The sequence below is a fragment of the Sturnira hondurensis genome, unplaced genomic scaffold (genome assembly GCF_014824575.4).
Source record: "Sturnira hondurensis isolate 20B ecotype Veracruz unplaced genomic scaffold, ASM1482457v3 Scaffold0023817, whole genome shotgun sequence".
In the NCBI taxonomy this organism is placed as follows: Eukaryota; Metazoa; Chordata; class Mammalia; order Chiroptera; family Phyllostomidae; genus Sturnira; species Sturnira hondurensis.
In genome coordinates, this window is record NW_028096448.1 from 504,834 (window position 1) to 519,734 (window position 14,901).

At 39.1% G+C, this 14,901-nt stretch overlaps 1 protein-coding gene across 1 annotated transcript in view; it reads right to left on the bottom strand.

Annotated features, from left to right (window-relative positions):
* The window catches only part of NEDD9 (neural precursor cell expressed, developmentally down-regulated 9), a 189,929-nt gene extending 175,256 nt beyond the window's left edge, over positions 1-14,673 (bottom strand). Inside the window, exon 1 of the mRNA XM_037037986.1 lies at positions 14,503-14,673. The gene's annotated coding sequence lies outside the window, so the exon portion shown is untranslated. The remainder of the gene's footprint in view (positions 1-14,502) is intronic.
* Positions 14,674-14,901: the final 228 nt, after the last annotated feature.

Genomic DNA, 14,901 nt, shown 5'->3' on the forward strand with positions numbered 1-14,901 from the left:
CCCACCCAGCCTGGCAGTAATCCAGAGGAGGGGCAGAAGCATTTGAGTCCCACCACAGGACTGGGAAGGTCCGTGCCAGATCCCTCCGGACCCAGGCATCCTGGCAGGTGTGCAGGCACCCGCACCCCAGTCTGGTAGCCGGGCTGGTGCACACTGCATGCCTGCATCCCAGCCCATAAAGAGGCCCTGCTGCAACCAGAAAAACTAGTTTGGACAGTTTGAAACCAACAAGGAAAGGTTTTTTTGTCGTTGTTGTTGTTTTTCAGTAATCTTATATATTTTTAAATTTTATTATTGCTTTATCTTTCAATATTTTGTTCCTCTCCTTTCTTTTTCTCCTGTTTTAGTCCTTCTTCCTTTCTTCCCAAATTTATTGCTTTTTCCTCCCTTCTCCTGACTTTTTGTTTGTTTGTTTGTTGCTTTGTTTTCTTTTACCCACAAGAGAAAGAAACAATTGGGAACTGCGAAAAGACAAGAGTGGGACCCAAAGAGGGGGCATCTCAACAAGAGAGACAGAAAGATAAATTTCACTTTGCTGTAGCAGAGAAGCCACAAGTTGCTGCATATTTGTATTATTTTTTTCATTATTCTCACTTCTTTTTTATTTTAATAGTATCTTTGTATTCCTCCACTTTCTATATAGGCTTCTTAGTCTTGGCTGGTTATATTGTATTATTTGACAGGTTTCCCCTGTTCTTTCCCCCACAGTGTATTGCTAATTTTCTATACTTCACGCCACTTGTTTTCCTTTAGCACACTACCCAAAGCTCTATACCCTCAATTCAGACAGATCACATAGAATCTGTCATATGATTGTTGCTCTAATACTATTGTAAATAATAGCTGTTCTATACAATAGTAAATACTTTACAACACATCTCCCGGATCTTAGCCCACTTTACAGGTTCCTCAATTCTATTACTCTAGTGATTAACTCTATTTGCTCACACGCTATACCTATTTACCATCCTTTACTCTCACATTACCTCAGAATCTGACTGGCCGCAACTTCACTGCTTTCTAGATCCAATTCACAAGCCTTCCCTCCCCCAAAAGAAACATATCTTTTGTCCATCCTTTCTTAAAAGTGGCAAGTTGGGTTGAAGATTACGGTTAACACTATATATAGCCTAAAGATCTTCTATCTCTTCTCTACCAGCTGTGACTGTAAATATCATAAAATATTCTTCTGCTGTCATAAACCATTTTGCCTCCCCTTCCAACTGATCACACACACACACAAAAAGAAGTAGGTGGAAGCAGAGAACATCAAGATACCTGCAGAAGACTGCACCACTGAATTTCACAGGCATCCTACCACAGAAGTTCACACCATAAACCCAGGGGACCAGAACAGATCAATATAAGAAGCTGAGGCCAACAAGAAGAGCAACACAAACAATGGGAAGACAAAGAACAATCCCAAAATGAAAGAAAAGGAGGAAGTCTCAGAAAGAATATTAGATGAAATAGAGGCAAGTCAACTATCAGATATTGAATCCAAAGCACTGGTTATGAGGAAATTCAAAGAGCTCACAATGAGCTACCAGAAGCTATAGGGGAGCTACAATGAACTCACCGCAAACTATATCAACATGAAAAATAAAATAGAAACTATCAGCAAAGGCCAAGAGGAAATGAAGAATACAATTTCGGAACTGAAGAACACAGTAGAAGGAATCAAAAGCAGGATGATGAAGCAGAAGACCAGATCAGCCAGTTGGAGGACAAAGTAGAAAAAAAACTCCCAGAAAAAGCAATAAAAGGAAAAGAGGCTCAGAAAGAATGAAGAGGGATTAACAGAAATGCAAGACAATATGAAACGTAATAATATCCACATAATAGGAATACCAGAAGGAGAAAAAGAACAAGGCATAGAAAAACTATTTGAAAGAGTAATGATGGAAAATTTCCTTAAATTGATGAGAGAAAAACTTACACAAATCCAAGAATCACAGACAGTCCCAATCAAGAGGAACCCAAAGAGGCCTACTGCAAGACACATCATCATTAAAATGGCAAAATTCCAAGACAAAGAGAGAATCCTAAAGGCAGCAAGGGAGAAAAGGAAAGTAACATAAAAGGGAGCCCCAATAAGGGTAGCTACTGACTTCTCAATGGAAACATTCCAAGCCAGAAGAGAATGGCAAGAAATATGCCAAGTAATGAGAAACAGAGGCCTACAACCAAGGCTACTTTACCCAGCAAGGCTTTCAATCAAGATAGAAGGCCAAATAGAGAGCTTCCCAGACAAAAGAAGTCTAAAAGAATACACCTCCACCAACCCAGCTCTGCAAGAAATATTAAAAGGACTGCTTTAAGGAAAGGAAGAAAAAGAGAGAGACAGAGAGGAACACAGGCACAAAAATGGCAATGAATAAGTACCTATCAATAATAACTTTAAATGTAAATGGATTAAATACTCCAATCAAAAGACATAGAATAGCTGAATGGATAAGAAAGCATGACCCACACATATACTGCCTACAGGAGACCCACCTCAGGACAAAAGACCATCACAGACTAAAAGTGAAAGGATGGGAACAAATTTTCCAAGCAAACAAACAAGAAAAAAAAAAAGCCAGGGTAGCAATTCTAATATCAGAATAAATAGACTTCAAAAAAAAGGGCCATAAAGAGAGACCCAGAAGGTCACTTCATAATACTCAAGTGAAGCATCCACCAAGAAGATATTAACATCATAAATATGTATGCATCCAACATAGGAGCACCCAAATATATAGAGAAAATCTTAGAGGACTTCAAGAAAGATATTGACAGCAAAACAATTATAGTAGGGGATTTTAACACCCCACTGTCAAAAATAGACAGATCTTGCAAACAAAATATCAACAAAGATATTGTGGCATTAAACAACACCCTAGATGAAATGGACTTAACTGATATATATAGAGCCCTTCATCCTAAGGAAGCTAAATATGCATTCTTTTCAAATGCACATGGAATATTTTCAAAGATAGACCACATGATAGGAAACAAAACAAGCCTCAATAAATTCAAGAAAATTGAAATCATACCAAGCATTTTCTCTGAGCACAAGGGACTGAAATTGGAAACCAACCCCACAGGAAAAAACCCCAAACACCCCAAATTATGGAGACTGAATGGTATGCTATTAAACAATGAATGGGCCAAGAATGAAATTATGGAACTCAAAGAGTTCCTGGAAACAAATGATAGTGAACTCACAACAACCCAAAACTTATGGGACACAGTGAAGGCAGTCCTGAGAGGGAAGTTCATAGCAATATAGGCTTACCTAAAGAAGATAGAAACATTTTAAACAAACAGCCTAACCCTATGCCAGCAAGAATTTGAGGAACAACAACAAAGACAGCCCAGAGCAAGTAGAAGGAAGGAAATAACCAAGATCAGAGCAGAATTAAATGACATAGAGACGAAAAGCACAATTCTAAGGATCAATGAATACAGGAGTTGGTTTTTTGAAAAGATAAACAAAATAGACAAGCCTTTAAGTAAGCTCATCAAGAAAAGAGAGAGGACACAAATAAACACAATCACAAATGAAAGAGGAGAGATTACAACTGATACCACAGAAATGGAAGGGGCTGTAAGAAATTACTATGAAGAATTGTATGCCAAGAAATTTGAAAACCTAGGTGAAATGGACAAATTTCTAGAAAAATATAATCTTCCAAAACTCAATGAAAAAGAAGCAGAAAACCTGAATAGACCAATAACAGCAGATGAAATTGAAGAAGTAATCAAAAAACTCCCAACACATAAAAGCCCTGGACCAGATGTTTTAATAGGAGAATTATACAAAGCTTTTAAGGAAGAGCTAACCCTTATTCTTCACAGACTATTCCAAAAATCCAAAATTATGGAAAACTCCCCAACTCTTCTTATGAAGCCAGTATCATCCTAATTCCAAAATCAGATACACAACAAAAGAAGTAAACTCCAGGCCAATATCGCTGATGAACATAGACACTAAAATCCTTAACAAAACATTGGCAAAACGCATCCAACAATACATCAAAAAGATCATACCCCAGGACCAAGTGGGATTCATCCCAGGGATGCAAGGATGGTTCAATATCTGCAAATCAGTAAATGTAATACATCACATAAACAAAAGCAAAGACAAAAACCACATGATCATATCAATAGATGCAGAAAAAACTTTTGATAAGTTACAACACCCATTTATGATAAAGGCACTCAGCAAAGTGGGAATAGAGGGAGCATTCCTCAACATAATAAAGGCCATATATGAGAGACGTACAGCCAACATCATACTCAATGGACAAAAACTAAAATCTTTTCCACTAAGATCAGGAACAAGACAAGGTTGTCCACTTTCACTGCTTCTGTTGAATATAGTATTGGAAGTTTTAGCCACCATGATCAGACAAGAAAAGGAAATAAAAGGCATCTAAATCAGAAAGGAGGAAACAAAACTGTCACTATTTGCAGATGACATGATAGTGTACATGGAAAATCCTATAGACTCTACTGAAAAACTGCTTGACCTAATAAATGAATTTGGCAAAACAGCAAGATGCAAAATCAATATCCAGAAATGAAAGACATTTTTGTATACCAACAATGAAACAGCAGAAGCAGAAATCAAGAAAAAAATCCCATTCGATATAGCAAAAACAAAAATAAAATATCTGGGAATAACCCTAACCAAGGAGGTAAAAGACCTATATGCTGAAAACTACACAAGGAAAAAGGGGAAGAAAAAAAATCAAGGAAGACACAAACAAATGGAAACACATATTGAGTTCATGGATTGGAGGAATTAACATCATCAAAATGTCCATACTACCCAAAGCAATTTACAGATTCAATGCAATACCTATTGAAGTACCAATGGCATATTTCACAGACATAGAACAAACACTTCAAAAATTTATATGGAACCATAAAAGACCCTGAATAGCAGCCGCAATGTTGAGAAAGAAGAACAAAGTAGGAGGGATTACAATACCTGATATCAAACTGTATTACAAGGCCACTGTAATCAAAACAGCCTGGTACTGGCATAAAAACAGGCACATAGACCAGTGGAATAGAACAGAGAGCCCAGAAATAAACCCAACTCTCTAACCTCAATTAATATTTGACAAAGGGGGCAGTAACATAAAATGGAGTAAAGATAGCCTCTTCAGCAAATGGTGTTGGGAGAACTGGACAGCTACGTGCAAAAAAATGAAACTTGAGCACCGACTTACACCATACACCAAAATAAATTCAAGGTAGATAAAAGACTTAAATATAAGCTGTGACACCATTAAAATCCTAGAGGAGAACATTGGCAGGAAAATCTCAGATATTTCATGCAGCAACATTTTTACTTATATGTCCCCTAGAGCAAGGAACATAAAGGAAAGAATAAACAAATGGGATCTCATCAAAATAAAAAGCTTCTGCGTGGCTAAAGAAAACAGTATTAAAATAAAAAGACAACCAACTGTATGGGAAAACATATTTGCCAATGATATCTCAGACAAAGGTTTAATCACCAAAATATACAAAGAACTCACACGACTTCACTCTAAGAAGATAACTAACCCAATTAAAAAATGGGGAAAGGACTTGAACAGACACTTCTCCAAGGAGGACATACAGAGGATCCAGGGACGTATGAAAAGGTGCTCAATATTGCTTGCTATCAGAGAGATGCAAATTAAAACCACAATGAGATATCACTTTACACCAGTCAGAATGGCCATCATAAACAAAGCAACAAACAGTAAATGTTGGAGAGATTATGGGAAAAAGGGGACCCTAGTTCACTGTTGGTGGGATTGCAGACTGGTACAACCATTATGGAAAACAGTATGGAATTTTCTCAGAAAACTAAAAATGGACCTGCCTTTTAACCCAGCAATCTCACTGCTGGGATTATATCCTAAGAACCCTAAAACACCAATCCAAAAGAACCTATGCACCCCAATGTTCATAGCAGTACAATTTACAATAGCCAGGAGTTGGAAGCAACTTAGGTGCCCATCAGTAAATGAATGGATCAAAAATTATGGTACCTATGCACAATGGAATTCTATGCAGCAGAAAGAAAGAAGGAGCTCCTACCCTTTGCAAAAGCATGGATGGAGCTGTAAAGTATTATGGTGAGTGAAATAAGCCAGGTGGTGAAAGACAAATACCATATGATCTCATCTTTAACAGGAAGCTAAACAACAGAACAAAGAAGCAAGCAAAATAAAAAACAAAGGCACTGAAATAGAGAACAGGGGGACAGTGACCAGAGGGAGAGGGGAGGGAATTTCAGAGGGATAAGGGGAGGGATTTAGAGGAACTAGTATAAAGGACACATGGACAACAACTAAGAGGGGTGGAAATAGGAGGGAGGTGGAGAGCATGGGTGGGGGGTGGGGTGGGGCTGGGATGGGAGTAATAGACAGAAAACTGTACTTGAAAAATAATTAAATAAAAATTAGCCCTGGCTGGTGTGGCTCAGTGGACTGAGTGCTGACCTACAAACCAAAATGTTGCCAGTTCAGTTCCTAGTCAGGGCACAGGCATGGGTTGCAGGCTAGTTCCTCTGTTGGGGGCATGTGAGAGGCAACCAATCAGTGTTTATCTCACACATTGATACTTTTCTCCCTCTCTTTCTTCCTCCTTTCGTCTCTCTCTCTAAAAGCAAATAAATAAAATCCTTTAAAAAAAAAGTTAAATTACATAACAGAGAGAAAAATGTCAAAGAAGTGACCAAAATTGTCTACCTGGGTATTGTTGGGGATATTGTCATTGGGATGTTAAATGATATATTTGAAAAATCTATTCCCTCTGCAACACTTTGTTTAACTACAGAGTAGACACATTTTGCTGTTAAATTATCCTGGCAGGAACTCAGGAGAGCCAATCACAGGCTTGCTTAGAGTAAGAGAGAATATGGAAGTATTACTGGAGTTTTCCTATGGCTGAAGCAAGCAGCCAGCAACATTTTCTCTGAAAAAGTGCTTAGGCCAAAAATAGTCTTTGCTCTGCTATATTAAGTTGAACTCTGTTTTCAATCAGGCTGTTACTCAAATACTGGAGCGGATCCAAAATTGCTTTCCTGAGGAAAAGTCTGTGTTTGCTACAGATTGTGCAGCACGATAAATCGGACTTCTTACTTTCACAATGGATTGCCAGGCCTGCTGCCCACTTTTCCAATGTGCAAGAAAAATGGCTTCCATTTCTGCCCTCCAGGCAAAGGGATCAGTTCACAGGTCCCCAGAAGTGCATAGCGGGTACAAGGCTGCCCTGATTCTCTCTGCTCGGGCCATGTTTTCTTCCCTTCACAATCTCATACTCTTTATATATTTTCTATTCTACAAAGACCACCCCAAGCCTCACTCTCCTGAATAAGTTTCTTAGCTTAACTTGCTCTTTTTCTCCAATATAGTAGCACTTGTCTCTTTAACACTCAGTAGGTGATTCATTCATTCTTTCAGCCTTCAAAAGATATTTATTAAGCACTTACCAAATGCCAGAGATACAACAGTGAACAAAACAAAGTCTTGCACCCACAGAATTGGCATTCCAGAGAAAGAAACAGACGATAACCAAATGTATGAGTATTTACTATGTCGGTTGGTGGTATGTGTAGAGATCCAAGTGTATGTGTGTGAGGTGGAATGTGGCTCTTTTATATAGAATGGCAAGGGAAGGCTACATGATAAGGTGTCCTGTGGCCCAAGGATTGAATAAGGAAAGGGAGGATACTTGCACATTGGAAGTTCCTTCCAGTGCTAAAGTCCTGAGTTGGACACAAGCTTGGCCTTTTGGGGAAATATCAAGGAGGCTATTTAGCTACCTTTAAATGTGATTTTAAATGTATGCTCACTCTTTACCATGAACATCAGCTTCTTAAGAGTAGGGGCTGTATATTAGAGATTACAGGTGATAAACTGTGATGATGGCTTCTTTGAAGTATACTGTAAGCAATACTTGTATTATACAGCTGTGTGCCCTCTCTAGCTCTTACCCAAAACTTTGATTGGATTACTACCCTAAACTGTGGCACTCAAGTATGCTAATAAAATGCTGAATTCTTAGAGTGTAAGTTATGCACGTGACACTCCTGTGCCCATGGCCATGTACTGCAGATAACAAGAAGTGACACAATCCTATCATTTTAAGGAAATGGATTTGAGGTTCTAAACAACATGAACTAATGCCTTTATTTCTAGTGCTTGCCTTGCTTCAGGCAAACACACACACATCAAAAACAGAGACTAATGGGGAGAATGGAGAGAATCACAGGGGAAAAGGGGAAGGACCCACATGAACAAGTATAAAGAACACATAGACAATAACTAAGGTGGGGGGTGGAAATGGGAGGGAGGTGGGGAGCACTGTACTTGAACAAGAATTAAATAAAATAACTAATTAACTAAATAAATAAACACAGAGACCAATAAAATAAATAATTTAAAACAACCAAAGGAAGGAACACTGTTTCATGCTTCTAAATTTTACCGAATCAATCCTTCCAAAAGCATAACATCTTAATTAAGTGGTTCTTTTTTTAAATCCTCACCTGACAATGTGTTTACTGATTTTTAGAGAAAGAGGAAAGGAGAAGAGAGAGAGAGAAACATTGATGTGAGGGACAAATAAGATCAGTTACCTCCTATACATGCTCCAACCAGGGATTGAACCCACAACCTAGCTATGTGCCCTGACTGAGGATTGAAACTACAACCTTTCGGTGTACTGGACAATGCTCCAACTAGCTGAGGCACCTGGCCATCGTTTAAGTGGTTCTTTTATTCATCTTGACAAAAAATTAAGAAATTATGAAAAAACTAAATAACTATGTATAAAATACTTTGCTCATATTATTTTAAATACAATTTTATACAGTTTGTTAATCCTCACTGTCATTTATAATTGAATTATATGTGCTTCTGAAACTGTGTAATGGATAATATGTTGTGTGTAACTGTTGGACTGTGGTTATGGTCATTTTATAATTTATATCTGAGATCCCCATTGACCATAAAATCTGTGAAGACATAACGTCACTATATTCTAATACCATATTTTAAGGAAAAATTGGATTTGATTAGCTCTAGTGCTTCTTGAAGTTATGAAACCTGCTATAAGTTCTTTTAATTACTTGGATATCTTCCCCCATGAGGATGGGGACTTTGTTTGGCTTTGCTACTGCATCCTCAACACCTAGCACAGTGGTCTGGCCCATAGTGGGCTCTTAACAAATGTTGAATAAATAACTACTAACTTATTTTATGAAATGAGATATAGTTGTTAATTGTGAGTCAACTTGTCTAGGCCAAGATACCTGAATATTTGGTCCAACATTGTTTTAGATGTTGCTGTGAAGTTGCACAGGTTCCAGCAGAAGTATTGCCTGCATGAGTGCGATTGGCAGGGCACGTGAATGTCCCGCAGGAGATGGACAGCAATTTGAACCTTTCACCTAAAATGTCATATGGTGTGCCTGAGTGTGATACTGTTACGTTACAGAATCACATGCTTGTGATTTTGTAATAAAAAGGTCATTATTTGTGCCAGACTCTCTATTTTAGGTAAAATTAACATTGAAATCAGTAGATTCTGTGTAAAGTACACAACCCTCCATAATGTCAGTGGGGCTCATCTGATCAGATGAAGATCTTAAGAGAAAAAAGACTGACTTTACCTGAGCTAGAATTCTGCCGGCAGACTGACTTTGCACTCAGTTGCAAAGTCAGCTCTCTCCTGGGTCTCCAGCCTGCCAGCCTGCTCTGCAGATTTTCAACATACTAGTGTCCATAAGTGCACGAGCCAGTTTCCTAAAACAAATCTCTGTGTATACGTATCTGCATATACACATGTCCTAGTGGTTCCGTTTCTCTAAAGAACCTCAAACAATTACAGTATCCCTTAGTCATTTACTCTTTCAATGAATCAATCAATACATTTTATTCTAAGAATCAACCAACACTCACAAACCAACGTCCCACAGCCACCAACACCAGACTAGGGACACAACCTCTGATACTTACTGACCTCAACTTTTCCACTCCAGTGAGGGAGGCAGAGAACATGACCTCCTCACTGTTTCATTTCTCTAGTGATACAAAGCACTTGTATGTTTTCTCTTTAGAGAAGCAGGTGCTAAGAGAACCTGGTACAGAATGAAGCCATGCTGTGATGGTGTTAGGTGAGGCACTGGCTTACCACTGGACTCTTAGGGGAAAATACTTCCCATGGTGAAGCTGAGTGGCTGATGGTATCACTTCCTCTAAATATTTCCACTCTTTACAAGTGAAGCTGTGGGTGGGGAATTTTGGTCATGGAAACTAGTCAAAAGGTTATAAAAGGTTCACAAACACTTTCCCATTTAATGACTGTGTGAGAGCTAATTAGTCCCATATACTGTAAGGAAAAAGTGAATCTAAAAATACATCAGTTGGAAGGCTTTGTGGGAAGTATGGTATGAAATCTGGTTCAGGGCCTAGGAAAGTGATCAGCCCTGACAGCACCCATTTGCTCATCTGGGGGAGGATGCTTTTATACAGTGAGTTTTTGTAGAGATCTTTCTACCAACGCTTTGTGTGGTGGGAGAAGTGGACAGTGAGGGCAAAAGCCTTCATCAATGTGCCCTCAATCAGCACAGTTTTTCATTCTAGAGTATGTTTATGTCCAGTTAAACATCAGTTAAATCTCTTCCTTGTCTCTATTTAAGGCCCCTTCTTTCCTTTGATGTTTTTTATTTTTTTCTGACCCTCAGGTTCCTAATTCATTCATCTTTTAACCCCATTTAAAACCTGTTTCTAATATAAGACAAAGCCTCATGCCTGTGCTGGTAATATTTTGCACATCAGAAAGGGGAAATTTGGGGGGCATTGGGCTTTCCTGAAATTATGTTCTGAGCCTTCTTCATCTTTGATCTTTGGCAATTACTGAGCACTGCCAATTAATAGAAACGATAGATGGTCATAGGTCTACACAATAAAATGCTGTGAAAACGAGTCATCAGTACCTCTTTGCACCAACATGGATAACATTCCAAAATCATGTTCAGCCTGAGAGGCAGTTATAGAAAAATAAATATGTTATGATTACATTTGTTAAAATTTCCCAAACAGGCAAAAATAAACTGCATAGACACACACATTATCTATGTTAATTTATATGTAAATATATGAAAATTGCACATACTTATATGCATTTATATGTACATGTAGACATAGGAGGCCAATCTGAAAGGAGAAATAAGGGAATGTATTTAACACAAAATTTGAGACTGCAGTTCCCCTTGTGGAGGGTGTGGGTGGAGCCAGACATAATCATTTAGGGGCGTGCAGCTGGCTTCAAGGGTTGTTGGTAAGAAGGTCAGTAGGTGAATGTGTACATACTTTATTGTTTCTATGATTATTTAGAATGCACATATACATTATATATACCTCTTTGTAGTATGAAATGTTTCACAATAACAACATTTTCTGAATTGAAACTTACCTGGACTATTAACCCCCCATTATCACATTTATTGGAAAGTGGAATGGAGAGGGGCTTGGAGAACAGGTGGTTACATAAGTTAAAAAGACATTTAAATGAGTTATAGACCTCTGTTAACCAAAGCATCTATTTGAAGTGAATGTGAAAAGAGGTGCAGATGCATTGACACCTCAACCTGTCACTTCATTTCACCATTGCTGAGTTACATCTAAACAGTATTTTTCCTCATGGCTAGAGCTACCATATAATGAAGATTTGTGGTGTCGATTATGTATACTAGCACTGCCTAGATATTTGGGAGCCCACGTGGCCAGTGAAAGAGAACTTTCATCCATTTGCTTGGATGACCCAAAACTGAACCAACCCAGGACTGAGTCTCCACCAGCTTTTTCACTCCTGTGACTGGGAAGCAGCATCGGCATCAATTGAATACCCAAACCACGAAACTGAGGATCATTTTTGGCACTTCCACCTTGCTCTTCTTTCCTGTCCACCACCCCAAGTCCTGTTGACTTTCCTTTCTGAGTTGACTAGTTTCTAGTTGTATAACTCTATTCCCACTGTCACCACTCTTGTCTTGTCTGTATATATAACTAGGGGTGGAATTGCTCAGTCATTTGGTAGTTTTGTGTTTAACTTTTCAAGAAACCATTGTAGTCTTCTTGGAGAATGCTTCTGTGCATTCTTCTGTGCTTCTATCTAAATGTTAGAATTTCTTGAGGGTCTTAAAAATCTTAAGCTACCCTTCTCTTTCCTCATTTGATGCTCTTAAGTATAGTCATGCACTGGCTTAGTTGACTTGATTGATCTAACTGGGCTCCCTGTCTAGAGCATGGCCCCTCCCTTCCATTCATCACACTGTATCAAGAGAGAGTCCTTAAAAATGCAGATCAGATCATAGCACCTCTAGCTCCTTCACCCTTTTAGAAATGGCAGCATTTTTCACTCTGCTCCTTTACTCATCTTAAGCTTCACCTCTTGTCCCTCTGGCCACACTGGCCTTAACTGTGCTGCACAATTTTGTGGTCTCCCACCTCAGGGCACGGTAAAACTGTTCCCAGGGTCTGGGCATTAGCCAGTCCTTTGCATTGTGCACTCCCACGGTTTTTTCAGTCCTCTCATTATCCATCTTCCTTATGGAAACCTCCCCAACTCCCAGATGAAATCATTTTCCCCACAGTATGTTCTGGTCCTCACGACAGGTATGTATGCATTAATTTATAAAGGCCAGTCCTCCTCTAGACTGGTCTTTTTTGGAGGATGGAACAACATCAGTTTTGCTTCAACTTATATAAGTTTTGACTTAAAAGTGCCCTCCACAGAGTGGATACACACTAGATGGTTGTTAAATTAATTAATGAAAAATAATGGAACTCTCACTCAGAACTGATTTCATATCCTTCCCTTTCCACCATGCCATTCCACACCATCCTTAGAAGAGGAATGTCCTTGAAAATAACCACACTTGGGAGGAAACAGAAACAAGGAGGAAAGTTGCTTGGCTGGTTTCCAGGATTCAGTCATCGACATTGCTCTTCACACCCACTGCTGAGCGGGAAACCAGCTTATAGGGGAGGAAAGGGTCTACTCAAGCAGAAGTTGAAAGCATGGAGTACCCATTTTATCTTGCCTCACCAGTGCAGAGAAAACACTGCTCGCCTACTTCCACGCATGCAGCCTTAAACAGCATACGACAGTCAGTTGCCCCTTACCCAAGGGAGATAATGTTCTTAAACTCCATGAAACCTCAGACAGTACCGAACCCTATATAAATTATTTTTCCTATACATACACACCTGCAATAAAGTTTAATTTATAAGTTAGGCACAGTAAGAGATTAACAATACTGACAATAAAAGAGAAAGTTATGTGAATGTGGTCTCTCAAAATACCTTATTGTACTGAACTCACTTTTTCACTCAAAGGAAGCACTTTATGGCATCTCTAGCATATCTGAGTTGCCAAAATCATTACTCTTGATGCTTTGGGACCATTATTAAGTAAGATGAACACAAGCATTGTGATACCAAGACAGTTGATCTGATAACTGAGGTGGTACTAAGTGGGTAATAGGTGGGGAGTATATACAGTATGGAGATGCTAGACAAAGAGATGATTTGCATATCATGCAGGATGGAGCAGTATAGTGCAAGATGTCTTCATGTGACTCAGAATGGTTACCTAATCAAAAACTTAGGAACTTTCGATTCTGGAATTTTTCATTTAATATTTGCCAACCACGGTTGATGGCAAGTAACTGAAACTGCCATCATGGAGGGAACGACTATACAACCCTTTTAGAATAGCTTCCCCATTTAAAGTTGTATGTGTTCTTCATTTTGAAATAATTTCAGCAAGATAAAAAGGTGACCTCAAATCTTTTGTGGAAGAAAGGCAATTGCAAGAATGAATGAGTTAAATGAATTAATAAATAAAGACAAAAGTATGGACTTGTTGTGGTCATGTTTGGATAGGTAGAAAAGTATAATTTGTTTCCAGCCCCTTAGAGAGGATGCTGATGACCAGTTCTCTACAGAACTGAGACACACATTAAGTTCAATTCTCAATCACGATTCTTGCTCCCGAGGAGTCGTTCCCAGAGAGGCTGAATATGGCATTATAGATGACTCCAATCCATCATAAAGTGGAAGTGACAGCTCACAGTCTGAAGTACTGAAATAATTCAGGAAAAGTTATTAAAGTCTACACAGGTAAGCTCTCTGAGGATGGTAGGAAGGAGAAACCATCTGCTTTACACACCAGGACACACCTACCCAGGATGATTTCAACAAAGAGAACCATATAGATTTTAAGTTGCATTAAAGCCAGTGCCTCCAGGTCAACTTGAAGGAGACTTGGAACCACTATTTCTCCTTTGGGGCGTGTTGAGTCCCGCCCACCTCCATTTAAGGCACATTAACAGTGGGGAACACCGCCAGCTAGAAGTCTGACACCAACTCCGGAAGTCAGAGTCTGAGCAAGTCTCCCCCACTTCTCCCTTCAGGTCACAGCAAGTGCTTGAGAACTCACCCAGGGCAGAACCATTGGTGGATCATCTGGTCTCCCTGGTGTTCTTGCCCTTCTCTGGGCAGGCAGGCAGGAGGTGGCAGCTCAATCCTGTCTCACGATCATGCTTCTCTCTTGTTGCACCCACCAGCCTTGCTTCTAAAGGCGGCTGTAAGCATTTCACTACCGAGCAACCACACACGTAGAGTGTGAGTGGTGTAAGCTCGCGTATGTTTTTCCTTCCGGTTTCTGTGAAGTGATGTTGTCTCAGTTCATTTCCTCTCTGAACCTCTTTTTTTCTCAGTTAGAACTTCTGATACACTGTGGTTGGTTTGTAGTTTAGTGACAAGTGAGAGATCTAGTTAGAATCTGTACCATTTGCTATTTTGAGAAAGATAGGTGATCTTTAAATTATTATTGCAA